Genomic DNA, 12,925 nt, shown 5'->3' with positions numbered 1-12,925 from the left:
TATCCATATGACAGGCAACTGCATATTGGGAGAGAAAACGTCCTCCCCGCAAAGATCTCATCCAGCTTTCTCCGATGTCACCATTGATTTCCATCACTTCACTACTGACACTAATTTATGGGCCTTGAGATTACAGGAATACTTGGAATTGAATTGGAAGAATCTCAGAACAGATCTGCTGCCTGTATCCTGCCAGAGAGATACCAAAATCTGAACAGCATTGATAACTCAGATAATTCACCCAGATCTAATAGTGATTTATTGTCACAAAGTAATCAGACTTGCATTTGGCTACAAATTAGACAAAATCAGAAGTCACACAAAGTGGAGTAACTTCAGAAAATAAAATCCCTGGGAAATATTCAGGCTGAAAATGTCACAAGATATCACAAAGTATCACAAAGCTGAAAGCGTGTCATTTTCTTAAATGGGCCTTTTTACTCTCCATAACTGCCACATGAATACAATTGAATCCAAATACTTTACAGTGATTCAGATATATAAAGAATACTATATTTGTATAATTTGCACTGAATTCCACACTCCTGGGTGACATATTGAAGCAAGACTATATATAATTGAGTTATGCTTCCCATTTCCTCCCACTCTGACCATCCTTTAGTAACATTTGATACACATGTCGAATTTGTCTGTCATAGTTTACAGTGATCATTATGTGTCAGTCAGAAACCTACAACTCGCTTTTGTTGTCTCACCTGGCAACTACAGGCTCCCGTGTTTGAGAGTGACAATATGCCAAGCTCAGTAGGCTAGCTACTATTTGGGGAGAAAGTGAGGACTGCAGATGCTGGAGATCAGAGCTGAAAATGTGTTGCTGGAAAAGCGCAGCAGGTCAGGCAGCATCCAGGGAACAGGAGAATCAATTCTGTTCCTTGAATGCTGCCTGACCTGCTGCACTTTTCCAGCAACACATTTTCAGCTAGCTACTATTTGGGCTGAGTTTTTGTTTTCAGACCTAATTTTCACCCTGTTTTCTAAATGTATGTCTCAGCGTAACCCCATGAGACTCTGATCTAGTGTATTGCTGCTCAGATCCACAGCCTAATATCATATACGTTTAGCTCTATTTTGGAACTCTCTTTCAGCATTAATGCCCAGGTTCCACCTGCCTCTCCTTTTTAAATTTTCTTAGATCCTTTCCACTCTTGTGCTTACACAGCTCCAGCCAATCTTTCTGTTCTCACTCACAATATGGTCCTGACACATGGAGCAGTGCGATTGATACAGGTCATTTTGCACTCAATGATTTCAATAGTATTTCACGGAAAGAATACAAGAACAGACCATTCAGCCCATCAAAGCAATCCTGTCAAGCAATTAGATTACGAGAACTATATCTCAAAGCATTGAATTCATCACACAAATAGATGTAAATGGGTATCATATAATTTGGTTTATGGAGACGTAGCTGCATGTCTCCATAATGAGTCCCAGGATGGAACTGGACGTCCAGAGGTATTCAGTATTTAGAAAGGACAGACAAAAAGGATAGGGTGGTGGAGTTGCACTACTGGTTAATGAGGATACAAACACAATATTGAGGAAAATTATCAGCTTAGACAATAATAATCAGTGTTGGGTAGAATTGAGAAGGGGCAAAAACCTTAGTGGGGGTAGTAGTAGAGACCACCAAACTCGTGGTGATGTTGACAATGGCATTAAGCAGGAAACTAGAGATGCATACAATAAAGGAACATATGTAATTAAGGGTGACTTTAGTCTGAATATGGATTGGGAAAATCAAATTAGTCATAATTCCATAGAGGAGGAATTCCTTCAATTGACCGATACATTGAGGTTGGGTTTTTTGTAAAGGGAAAGGAATAATTGATGATGTATTTGCAATATCCCATGGGATTGAATGACCGTAATATGATAGAATTCTTCATCAAGGCAGAAAGTGAGATTGTTGATTCTAAGACTAGGGTTCGGAATCTGAATACGGGAAACTATGATGATGTGAGGTGTGAGTTGTTTATGATGGATTGGGAAATGTTACTGAAAAAAATGACAGTGAATTGGGAATGGCAAACATTTCCAGACCAAATGGATGAACTAGAAAAATGTATTTCTTCCTGACTGGCTCAAACGTACAAGGAGAACAGGGAGAGAGTGAGGGCTGCAGATGCTGAAGATCAGAGTCAAGAGTGTGGTGCTGGAAAAGCACAGCCGGCAGCAGCATTCAGGGAGCAGGAGAATTGACATTTCGGGCATAAGCTCTTCTTCAGGAATGTGGGGGAGGCCCAAGGGGGCTGCGAGAGAAATGGGAGGAGGGTGGGGCTGAGGGGAACAGGGACCAAGCTATGGCTTAGGGGAAAAGTTAGAGATAGAATGAAAGGCATAAAAGAGGCATACAAATTGGCATGCAAATCAACAGATCTGAGGATTGGGAAAAGTCAGCAAGGGAGGTCCGTTGGATTGACTAAGAAAGGGAGAATATGAGAGTAAATTTGCAGGGAATGTAAAAACTGATCATAAACGTTTCTATTGGTATGTAAAAAGGAGGCACTCAGTGAAAACTAATGTAGATTGCCTAGTCAGAAACGGCGAATTTATAATGGACAGCAAAAAAAAGGCTGACAAAGTGTTTAATAGGAGGGAGGAAGTAAAACAAATCTGTCTCAGTTGCTGATAAGTCTTAGGGCCTGATAATCTATATCCCACGTACTTAAGGAAGGTGGCCTTTGAAATAAAGTATGCTTTGGAGATCAGCTTCCAAGATTCTTTAGATCTGGAACAGAGTTGCTACAGGTTGGAGAGTAGCTTATGTAACCTCATTATTTAAAAGGAGGCAGAGAGAAAACAGGAAATGATAGAGCAGTGAGTCTGACATCGGTAATGGGGAAAATGCTTGAATCTATTATCAAGGATTTCACAGCAGAGCAATTAGAAAACTGATGTAGTATCAGATAGAGTCAGCATGGATTCACAAAAGGGAAATCATACTTGACAATTGTATGACTAGTATGCACTTGCACTTCCTGACCCAAAGAGATTTGATTTGAATCCTTACATAAGCATATGTCATTGCATGAATTTCCAGGAGGAAGAATGACTCTAGCTTGCAACAGTTTATTTAGGTGAGCAAATACAAACTGCATTCAGTTCAGGTCTCCCTGCTATAGAGAAGATATTGTGAAACTTGAAAGGGTTCTGAAAAGATTTACAAGGATGTTGCCAGGGTTGTAAGGTTTGAGCTATAGTGAGAGGCTGAACAGGCTGGAGCTTTTTTCCCTGGAGCGTCGGAGGCTGGGGGGTGACCGTATAGAAGTTTATAAAATCATGAGGGACATGGATAGGGTGAATATTCAAGGTCTTTTTTCCAGGGTAGGGGAGTGGAGTCCAAAACTAGACGGTATAGATTTAAGGTGAGAAGGGAAAGATTTAAAAGGAACCTGAGGGGTAATGTTTTCACGTAGAAGGTGGTGCATGTATGGAATGAGCTGCCAGAGGAAATAGTGGAGGCTGGTACAATTACATTTATGTAGTTGGATGGGTATATGAATAGGAAGGGTTTAGAGGGATATGAGCCAAATGTTGGCACATGGGTCTAGATTAATTTAGGATATCTGGTCAGCAAGGACGAGGTGGACTAAAGGGTCTGTTTCTGTGCTTTCCAGCTATGTGACTGTAAATGTATTGAATTCTCTGAGGATGCAACAAGTAGACTTGCAAAGGGAGAGCCAGTGGATGTGGTATATTTGGACCTTCAGAAGGCTTTTGACAATGTCAAAAGAAATTAAAAGGGTCATTCATAGAGCTGAATAGAACATTGGTTCACAGACAGGAAACAAAGCATAGGAATAAATGGGTCTTTTTCTGAATGGTAGGCGGTGACTAATGGAGTACCATAGGGATCGGTACGAGGACCATAACTATTCAAAACATGTTTATGATTTAGGTGAGGGATCTAAATGTGATATCTCAAAACTTGCAGATGACAGAAAGCTGGTTGGAAGGGTGAGCTGTGAGGAGAATGCAGAGATATTACAGTGTGATTTACACAGACTGAGTGGGTAAATGCATAGCAAATACAGCATGATGTGGGTAAATGTGAGGTTATCCACCTTGGTAGTAAAAATATGAAGGTAGATTATTAGTTGAATGGCTGTAAAGTGAGAGAAGGGAACGTCTAACAAGACCTGGGTGTCCTGTTGCACCAGTCACTGAAACATGTAGGTGCAGCAGGCAGTGATGAAGGGCTTTTGCCCGAAACGTCGATTTTCCTGCTCGTTGGATGCTGCCTGACGTGCTGTGCTTTTCCAGCACCACTCTAATTTAAACTCTGATCTCTAGCATCTGCAGTCCTCACTTTCGCCTAGTAAAGAAGGCAGACTGTAGGTTGGCCTTTGGAGCTAGAGAATTCGAGTACAGGAACAAGAATGCCTTGCTGTAATTATAAGGGTATTGGTGAGGCTACACCTGGAATATTGTGTGCAGTTTTGCTCTCCCTGTCTGAGGAAGATATTTTGCTGTGAAGAGAGTGCAGCAAAGGTTTACCACATTGATTCCTGAGATGGCAGAACTGAAGTATGAGGAGAGAATCAGACAGTTAGGTTTGTAATCACTGGATTTGAGAAAATTGTCTATGTCTCATATAAACTGAGAAGCTTCTAACATGACTAGATAGGTTAGATGCAGAAAGATATTCCCAGTGGTGAGGGAGTCCATAACCAGCGGATCATAATCTAAGGACGAGGAGTAAATCTTTTAGGACTGAATTGAGGAGAAACTTCTTCACCCAGACACTGGTGAGACTGAGGAATTTTCTGCCAAAGGAAGTGAGTGAGGCCAAAACATTGTGTGTTCTTTTAAAGGAGGAGGTAGATATAGCTAAATAGATGAAGGGGGTAGATTAGAGCATTGAGCTCAGTGATCAGCCATTATCAGATTAGATTAGATTAGATTCCCTATAGTGTGGAAACAGGTCCTTCAGCCCAACAAGTCCACACTGACCCTCCGAAGAGTAACCCACTCAGACCCATTTCCCTCTGATTAATGCACCAACACTATGGGCCTTTCCCTCTGATTAATGCACCTAACACTACAGGCAATTTAGCATGGTCAAGTCACCTGACCTGTACATCTTTTGACGGTGGGAGGAAACCGGAGCACCCGGAGGAAACCCACGCAGACACAGGGAGAATGTGCAAACTCCACACAGACAGTCGCCCGAGGCTGGAATTGAACCTGAGACCCTGGTGCTGTGAGGCAGCAGAGCTAACCACTGAGCCATTGTGCCACCCCCATTGAATGGTGGAACAGGCCTACTTCTGCTGCTATCTTCGATGTGTTTGTGAAATACAGTGTCTGTTTTAAATCACTCATTCATGGGAGAAGCCCACAAGATGTTGGAGCAGAAGTAGGCCATTTGGCCCATTAAGTCTGTTCCACCATTCAGTGGGATCATGGCTGATCTGATCATCCTCAATGCCACTTTCCCGCCTTTTCCCCATTACCCTTGATTCCCCTCACTGACTAAAAATCTGTCTAGGTGGGCTTTGAATATTCTTAATGACCTAGCTTCAACAGTCCTCAGCAGTAACAAATTCCACAGATTCACTATCCACTAATAGAAGAAATTTCTGCTCATCTCTGTCTTAAATGAGCAACCCTTTATTCTGAGATTATGCCCGTTGGTGCTAGACTGTCCAACAAGGGGAAACAGCATCTCTGCATCTACCCTTCAAGTCCCTGAAGAATCTTGTATGCTTCACCTCTCATTTTTCGAAATGGCAATGAGTACAGGCCAATCCATTCAACCTGTCCTTACAACACCATCCTCCAGGCCTGTTATCAGATGAGTGAACCTGCTCTGGCCTGCCTCCAGTGCCAGTCTATCGTTCCTTTGATAATGAGCCCAAAACTCTTCACAGTATTCCAGCTATGGTCTGACTAGTGCCTTGACTGGCTTTAATAAAACTTTCCCACTTCTATCTTACTTTGAAATAAAGACCAGCATTCCACTTCCCTTCCCTATTACCTACTGAACTTGGATGTTAGCTTTTTGTGACTCAGGGATGATTCAATCCCTCTGTGCTGTAGCTTTCAGCAGTTTTTCTCCATTAAAGTAACATTCACCTCCTGTATTATTCCTGCCATAATATGTAATCTCACATGATATTCCACCTGTCAAGTTTTAACTCACTCACTTAACCTGACCATAACCCTCTGCAGACTTATTGTCATCCTCAACATTTGCCTTCCCACCTATTTTTGATACATCCACATTTTGAGAACAAATCCACTTTCCTCATCCAGGTCGTTATTATAGATTGTAAATGATTGAGGCCCTAGTACTGATTCCTCTGACACTGCATCACTTACAGGTTGCCAACCTGAAAATGCCCCCTTATCAGAACTCTCTACACATAGCCACTGTCAGGGAGCCTACAGACCACTCCCAAAAATGCCTTCTTTCCCTTTCTCACCTGTACACATATGGATTCTATATCTTCTGAGCTAGGATTATTTCTTGCTATTATACCTGGATGTGGGCATCACGGGCTAGACTAGTATTTATTGTCCATCCCTAATTCCCTGGAGGTAATCTGTCATGGTAGGATTCAAGCCCACATCTGCGTATCATTAGTCTAAAGTCCTGGATTACTAGTCCTGTGCCATTCCCACGACATTACCGCCTCCTCCTGATGATGAGTTAAAGGGAGCAGAGGATGAACAGTAACCTGTAGGTGGAGCAATGGTGGGTGAAGACTGGAACAGTAGAAAATTAACTTCAATTCCCACAAAGTAGTATTAAGTTAGAGATGAAAAACTTGAGGTTGATGGAAAGCAATGGCCTCGTTCAGAGTTAATATTAAAGGAAGGACTGGCAGGAGGACTCTTGAGAATTCAGTCCCCATGCTGTATATCATACGGATGAAGATTTGGCAGAAGAAAAGATAGAATAGGGACACCTCACTTCATTTCTAATATTAGAAAAATGGATTAATTTGAAAATGTTTTAATAAGACATATGTGCACCAACTATAAATTCATAACTACAGTCACAGATCAGCCATAGATAAACTATGCTTTTTACTGTATCATTCAGTTTAAAAACATTAGATGTTGATATCTATAAAGCCCAGATTCAAAGCAAAGCCATTCTGTTGCCATGACAACTGAGCATTCTGGTTCTGGGATGGTCTGTTAAGTTGAAGCGAGGAGCATCTCTGTGGAGTCAGCATCTGCTATAGCAGAATTTGTCATTCTAAACCTGGGAATATTATTATGTACATGGATATGTTCCTGGCATTTCTGTTACCGTAGCTCCTCTTTTCTATCATGTACGTGCTTATTGAAGTAGAGGGCAGTCTGGGACATGATGCAAAATTCAGATCAGCAAATAACGCACAAACAGTTGTCAAGAATTGCAATAGACTCTGCAGTATTTTCACAGCTGGGGACTGACGCTGAACTCCAACTGCAGTGGTAGGAAGCAATACTTTGCATTTAAATCTTCGCCACAAATCCCACTGCATTATGTCTACCCTGTAATTGTATATCCTCTTCCAGATTTTGTGGCTAAATTTCTTAGCTCTCCAACACTTTTTTCAAGAGCTATAAATTGGTTGATACTTAAAGAAATTAAAAGTAGTTTTAAGCAATATTTATATGTTTAATTGACAGTAATATCAGGGTAAGTAAAAAATGGTACAGAAATATTACTAATTCAGAAGATTCATGAAACAATCTACGGGATTTGGGAAAATGCATTGGTTTGCTGAGTGTCATTCACCCATTTAGTCACAGTGTACCAAGGGGTTGTGATCATAAGCCTCTCACATTGTGTCCCTCCACATGAATAACTATCAAAAAGGTTTTGAGGCACCTCAGAATGAATCATGTTGTACAGAGAACTTAGACGGCATATCTTATAATTTGTCATTTGAAACGTTTTGTCCTCAAGCCGATATGTTACCTGATGTGGAATGTTTTTGCAAAATAGAAAACCATTTGAACATGTATAATTGTGATGTTTGCAAATCCTTTACTATACAAACCAAAATGATTATGTAATGCCTTTGTGTACAAATTATAAAAGATTATAATCTTTGACAATACAGCACTCTGTCAGTACTGTGCTTATAATGGTGCACCATTCCTTTCATAGTGCACTGTGTTTGTCACCCTAGGTTTTGCGCTCAAGTCTTAAACTTTAAATCTCTGGTTCAGGGTTGAGAGAATGAACCACTGAGTCCCTGACAGTTTCTCATGGTATTTGAAGAATATATGACAGCAACCAGACACAGTTAGCCACATTTTCCCCTCTAAATCTGCCCACAACATCGGGATTTAACATTAATAAAAATTAATCCTGAGGTTTTGGTCAGTCACTCACTGCCTCACTGCAGCTGCACTGTGCCCCACAACACCCCCTCAAGCCAGGATTCTGAGAAATCAATTGACCTGGTTAAAAATGTCCCTTCTCCACTTGCATATCACTGTTCAAAACCCCATAAAAGATTAAGCCTTGTTTAATGAATTTCAATTGAAGCATTTTTCACTCCAGTCTGAGTAATAGCCACAGCTGAGTGACTGGTCTGGCCTGGAGAAACCTGATGCATGTTTCATTTTTCTATTGTTGTATTTACTACATTTTTTAAACTTAAGTATTTAAAATAATTAACCATTTTTGAGAAAATTTGTAGCTCAGGTTGAGGTTCAAGTTGTAAGTTTGCTCACTGAGCTGGTAAATTTGTTCTCAGACATTTTGTCACCACGCTGGGTAACATCATCAGTGAGCCTCTGGTGAAGTGCTGGTGTTCCGCCCCGCTTTCTGTTTATGTCTGTTAAGGTGGCTGATATCAAATCCAGTTCTCTTTCTCAGAGGTTGGTAAGTGGAGTCCAAATTGATGTGTTTATTGATGAGATTCCAATTTGAATGCCAGGCCTCTAGGAATTCCTGTGTTTGTCTCTGTTTAGCCTGCCCGAGGATGGATGTGTTGTCCCAGTCAAAATGTGTCCTTCTTCATCTGTGTGTAAGGACTATACTGAGAGTGGGTCATGTCTTTTGATAGATGGTTGGACCTGCTACTGGATGGCACCTTTGTCATCATGAAACAGAACAAACTAGAGGAAACCTACTGTATCATTAACAACATCCTTACTGGAATAAATTTCACCAAAGAGGAGGAGACCAACAACAGACTCCCCTTCTAACAGTGGAACGAAAAGCCAATGGAGAGCTGCAGACCAGCATTTACAGGAAAGCCACATACACTGACCAGATACTCAACTACAGGAACAATCATCCCAACACCCACAAATGGAGCTGCATCGGATATTGTTTAAATGGGCCACAACACACTGCAGCACACAGGGACTATAAGCAGCAGAAGAAAAATACCTGTACAGTGTATTCAAGAACAATGGGTACCCGATAACCACAGTCAACCAATTCATAAACAACAAACCCAAACAAGTCGATATAACATGCCAGAGACTCTAGCCACACTACCATAATCAAAGACATCTCAGAGATGACCACCAGAATACTCCAACCTCTTGGTGTCGTCCCGTTTCCCTATCCCCATATCGGGTGGAGCAATCAGTCAGACACAGTGTGGCTTTACCTTCTCCATCTTTAATCTGGGCCCTGGAGGGAGACAACGATCAGCCATGTGGACAGTGACATGAGTTCTCAGTCTTCTCTCGAACAGCAGATTCTTAAGGAATTATATAGTCACTTACAGGGAGCAGCACCCAAATAAAGCAACATCGATATTGATTGGGTGACCGTTATAATCAACGAGCATCAACAGTAAAGATTAAGCCATTTGGCATTACACAATCGAGGCTTTTTACCTTGCTAACCTACTACCCCTGCCTCCAGCACCTCATTGTTTACTGCAAGTTCTTACCTGGTCAAAGTCATGTCAGCTTCGCCTTTGTCATGCAACCCAAAACTTAATCTTTCCCTACCTGCTTATACGTTATACACATTCTCATTGGCATCATGGTAGCCCCCAAACCTATCAACACACTGAAACAGCTACTGATAGGACCATAACAAATAGGAATGAAAATAAGGCCATTCAGCCATCAAGTTCCCTCCGCCATTTAATCATGGCTGATGGACATTTCAACTCTACTTACCCACACTCTCCCTGTAGCCCTTAATTCCTTGCGAATTCAAGAATTTATCAATCTCTGCCTTAAAGACATTTAACGTTCCGGCCTCCACTATGCTTTATGGCAATGAATTCCACAGGCCCACCACTCTCTGGCTGAAGAAATGTCTCCTCATTTCCGTTCTAAATTGACCCCCTCTAATTCTAACGCTGTGCCCATGGGTCCTAGTATTCCCACCTGATGGAAACAATTTCCCAGCGTCCACCCTCTCCAAGCCATGTATTATCTTGTAAGTTTCCATTAAATCTTCCCTCAACCTTCTGAACTCTAATGAATACAATCCCAAGATCCTCAGCTGTTCATCATATGTTAGGCCTACCATTCCAGGGATCATCCATGTGAATCTCCGCTGGACACGCTCCAGGGCCAGTATGTCCTTCCTGAGGTGTGGAACCCAAAACTGGATACAGTATTCTCAAAGGGTCCTAACCAGAGCTTCATAAAATCTCAGTAGCACATCGCTGCTTTTACATTCCAACCCTCTTGAAATAAATGACAACATTACATTTGCTTTCTTAACCACGGATTCAACCCGTAAGTCAACCTTTAGAGAATCCTGTAATCACACTCCCAGATCCCTTTGTACTTTGGCTTTATGAAATTTCTCACCGTTTATGAAATAGTCCATGACCGTGTTCTTTTCTCCAAAGTGCAAAACCTCGCACTTGCTCACATTGAATTTCATCAGCCATTTGATCAGCCATAAGAAAGGACCCTGTACCAACAACCAGCAAAACTAATGTCATTTACAAAGTACCCTGCAAGGACTGCAACAAACATTGCGTTGGACAGACGGGTAGGAATCTAGCCACCAGGATACATGAGCGCTAACTAGCCACCAAAAGACATGACCCACTATCACCAGTATCCTTACTCATGGATATCACCCACAGATAAAAGAGATTGATTGTCAAGAGATATTAGGATATGTGGATGGTTACAAAATGGCAAACCAAAAATCACTGGAAATATTCAGGCTTAAAGTCTTACCACTACATCTCAAGGCATTTTTCAGCAGAAAACTTGTAATTTTCTGAATGGGCCCATTTACTCTGTGCATCTGCCCCTTGAATCCAATTGAAGCTTACATACTTTACAATGATTCAGATATACAAAAATTAACACTGTCATTAATATATTCCACACTTGTGTATAAAATACTGAAGTGAGACCATATATGATGGAGAAAAGCATCCCATTTTAATCCATTCAAAATTCTGTTTTAAATTAAGTACAACCTATTATTAGCATTCGATACATATGTCGAACTTCTGTGTCACTGCTTGTAGTGATCATTGTGTGACAGTTGGGAAACCCCACAACTCTCTTTTGTTGCCTCACCTGGCACCGCAGGGAGAAAGCACAGGGCCCCGTGTTTGAGAGGTGATAACGTGCAAAGCTCAGTAGGATAGCTATCCTACTGCCTGGCCCTGTGCTTGTTTTCAACCCCACCTTATTCCCTTTGAGAGACAGCTTCTAATTGTATGTTTTGGCCGAGCCTGGTGACACTTCAATCTAGCACATTACTGCTCAAATGTAGTCCTCACATATCAGTATCATTGTCCTCAGAATTCCCTTCCAACAGCAATGGCTGCTTGCTTTCTGCCTTTGCTCTTATAGAAAGCAGCTAAGAAACCTCCCCTTGCCTCATACTGCTCTTACCAACGCATTCCTCTTCTGCCTTTGACTAACCCACACAAGTGGGTCTTGATTGGATCAATGCAAGTCAGTGTTATTTTGGGACTGGGTTCAGATCATCGAGCCTATATTAGTGGAATGACAGGCAGAACAAATACCTGAGATATGAAGTGCATGGCTGAAGAAAGCATTGAAATTGGGACATCACATTTTATTTCTAAGAAGAAAAACATATGAATTTAGAAATTAAAACATTTTAACCAGTTATAATTATTTGGAGCTAGCAAAGTTATTCAAAGTATTTCACAGTCAGCCAAAGATAAACTAAATCTTTAACTGTAACATTGCACAGTCTGATATTTGTAAAGCTCAGATTCAAGGCAGAACCATTCTGTTGCCATGACAACTGAAGATTCTGGTTCTGGGATAGTCTGTTAAGTTGAAAGCAAGGGACATCTCTGTGGAGTCAGCATCTGCTATAGCAGAATTTGTCATTCTAAACCTGGAATCTTATTATGTACATGAATGTATTCCTGGCATTTCTGTTACCGTAGCCCCTCTTTTCTATTATGTACGTGCTTCATGAAATAGAAGGCAGTCCGGGACATGATGCAAAGTTCAGATCGGCAAATAACACACAAACAGTCGTCAAGTATTGCAATAGACTCTGCAGTGTTTTCACAGCTGGGTACTGACGCTGAACTCCAACTGCAGTGGTAGGAAGCAATACTTTGCATTTAAATCTTCGCCACAAATCCCACTGCATTATTTAACACACTCGTGATTCCCCTGTAGAAAGAAAGCTTGCTCCAGATTTTGAGGGTGAATTTCTCAGCTGTTTATCCTGGACTTTACTAATGGTTTGTTACTTTCATTATTAAAAAAAACTAAGAAATATTTATCTTCCATTGAAAATACTGTCGCACTAATGGAAAATGATGCAAAATGCTGCTAATTCAAATGGTTCTTAGTTTCTTGAATCTGAGAAAATGCATTGACTTGCCAAGTATCATGAACCCAAATAAAAATAATCTAACATTGTCCCCTCTTTTCTGAACAGCAGAACCAATGTGTACTCAAATCTCTCAAAGTGGTAAAGGAAACAACAAGTTAGAGTATTATCATCCGT

Source organism: Chiloscyllium plagiosum, chromosome 36 (genome assembly GCF_004010195.1).
Source record: "Chiloscyllium plagiosum isolate BGI_BamShark_2017 chromosome 36, ASM401019v2, whole genome shotgun sequence".
Lineage (NCBI taxonomy): Eukaryota > Metazoa > Chordata > Chondrichthyes > Orectolobiformes > Hemiscylliidae > Chiloscyllium > Chiloscyllium plagiosum.
Note: the sequence above shows the minus strand (reverse complement) of the source record.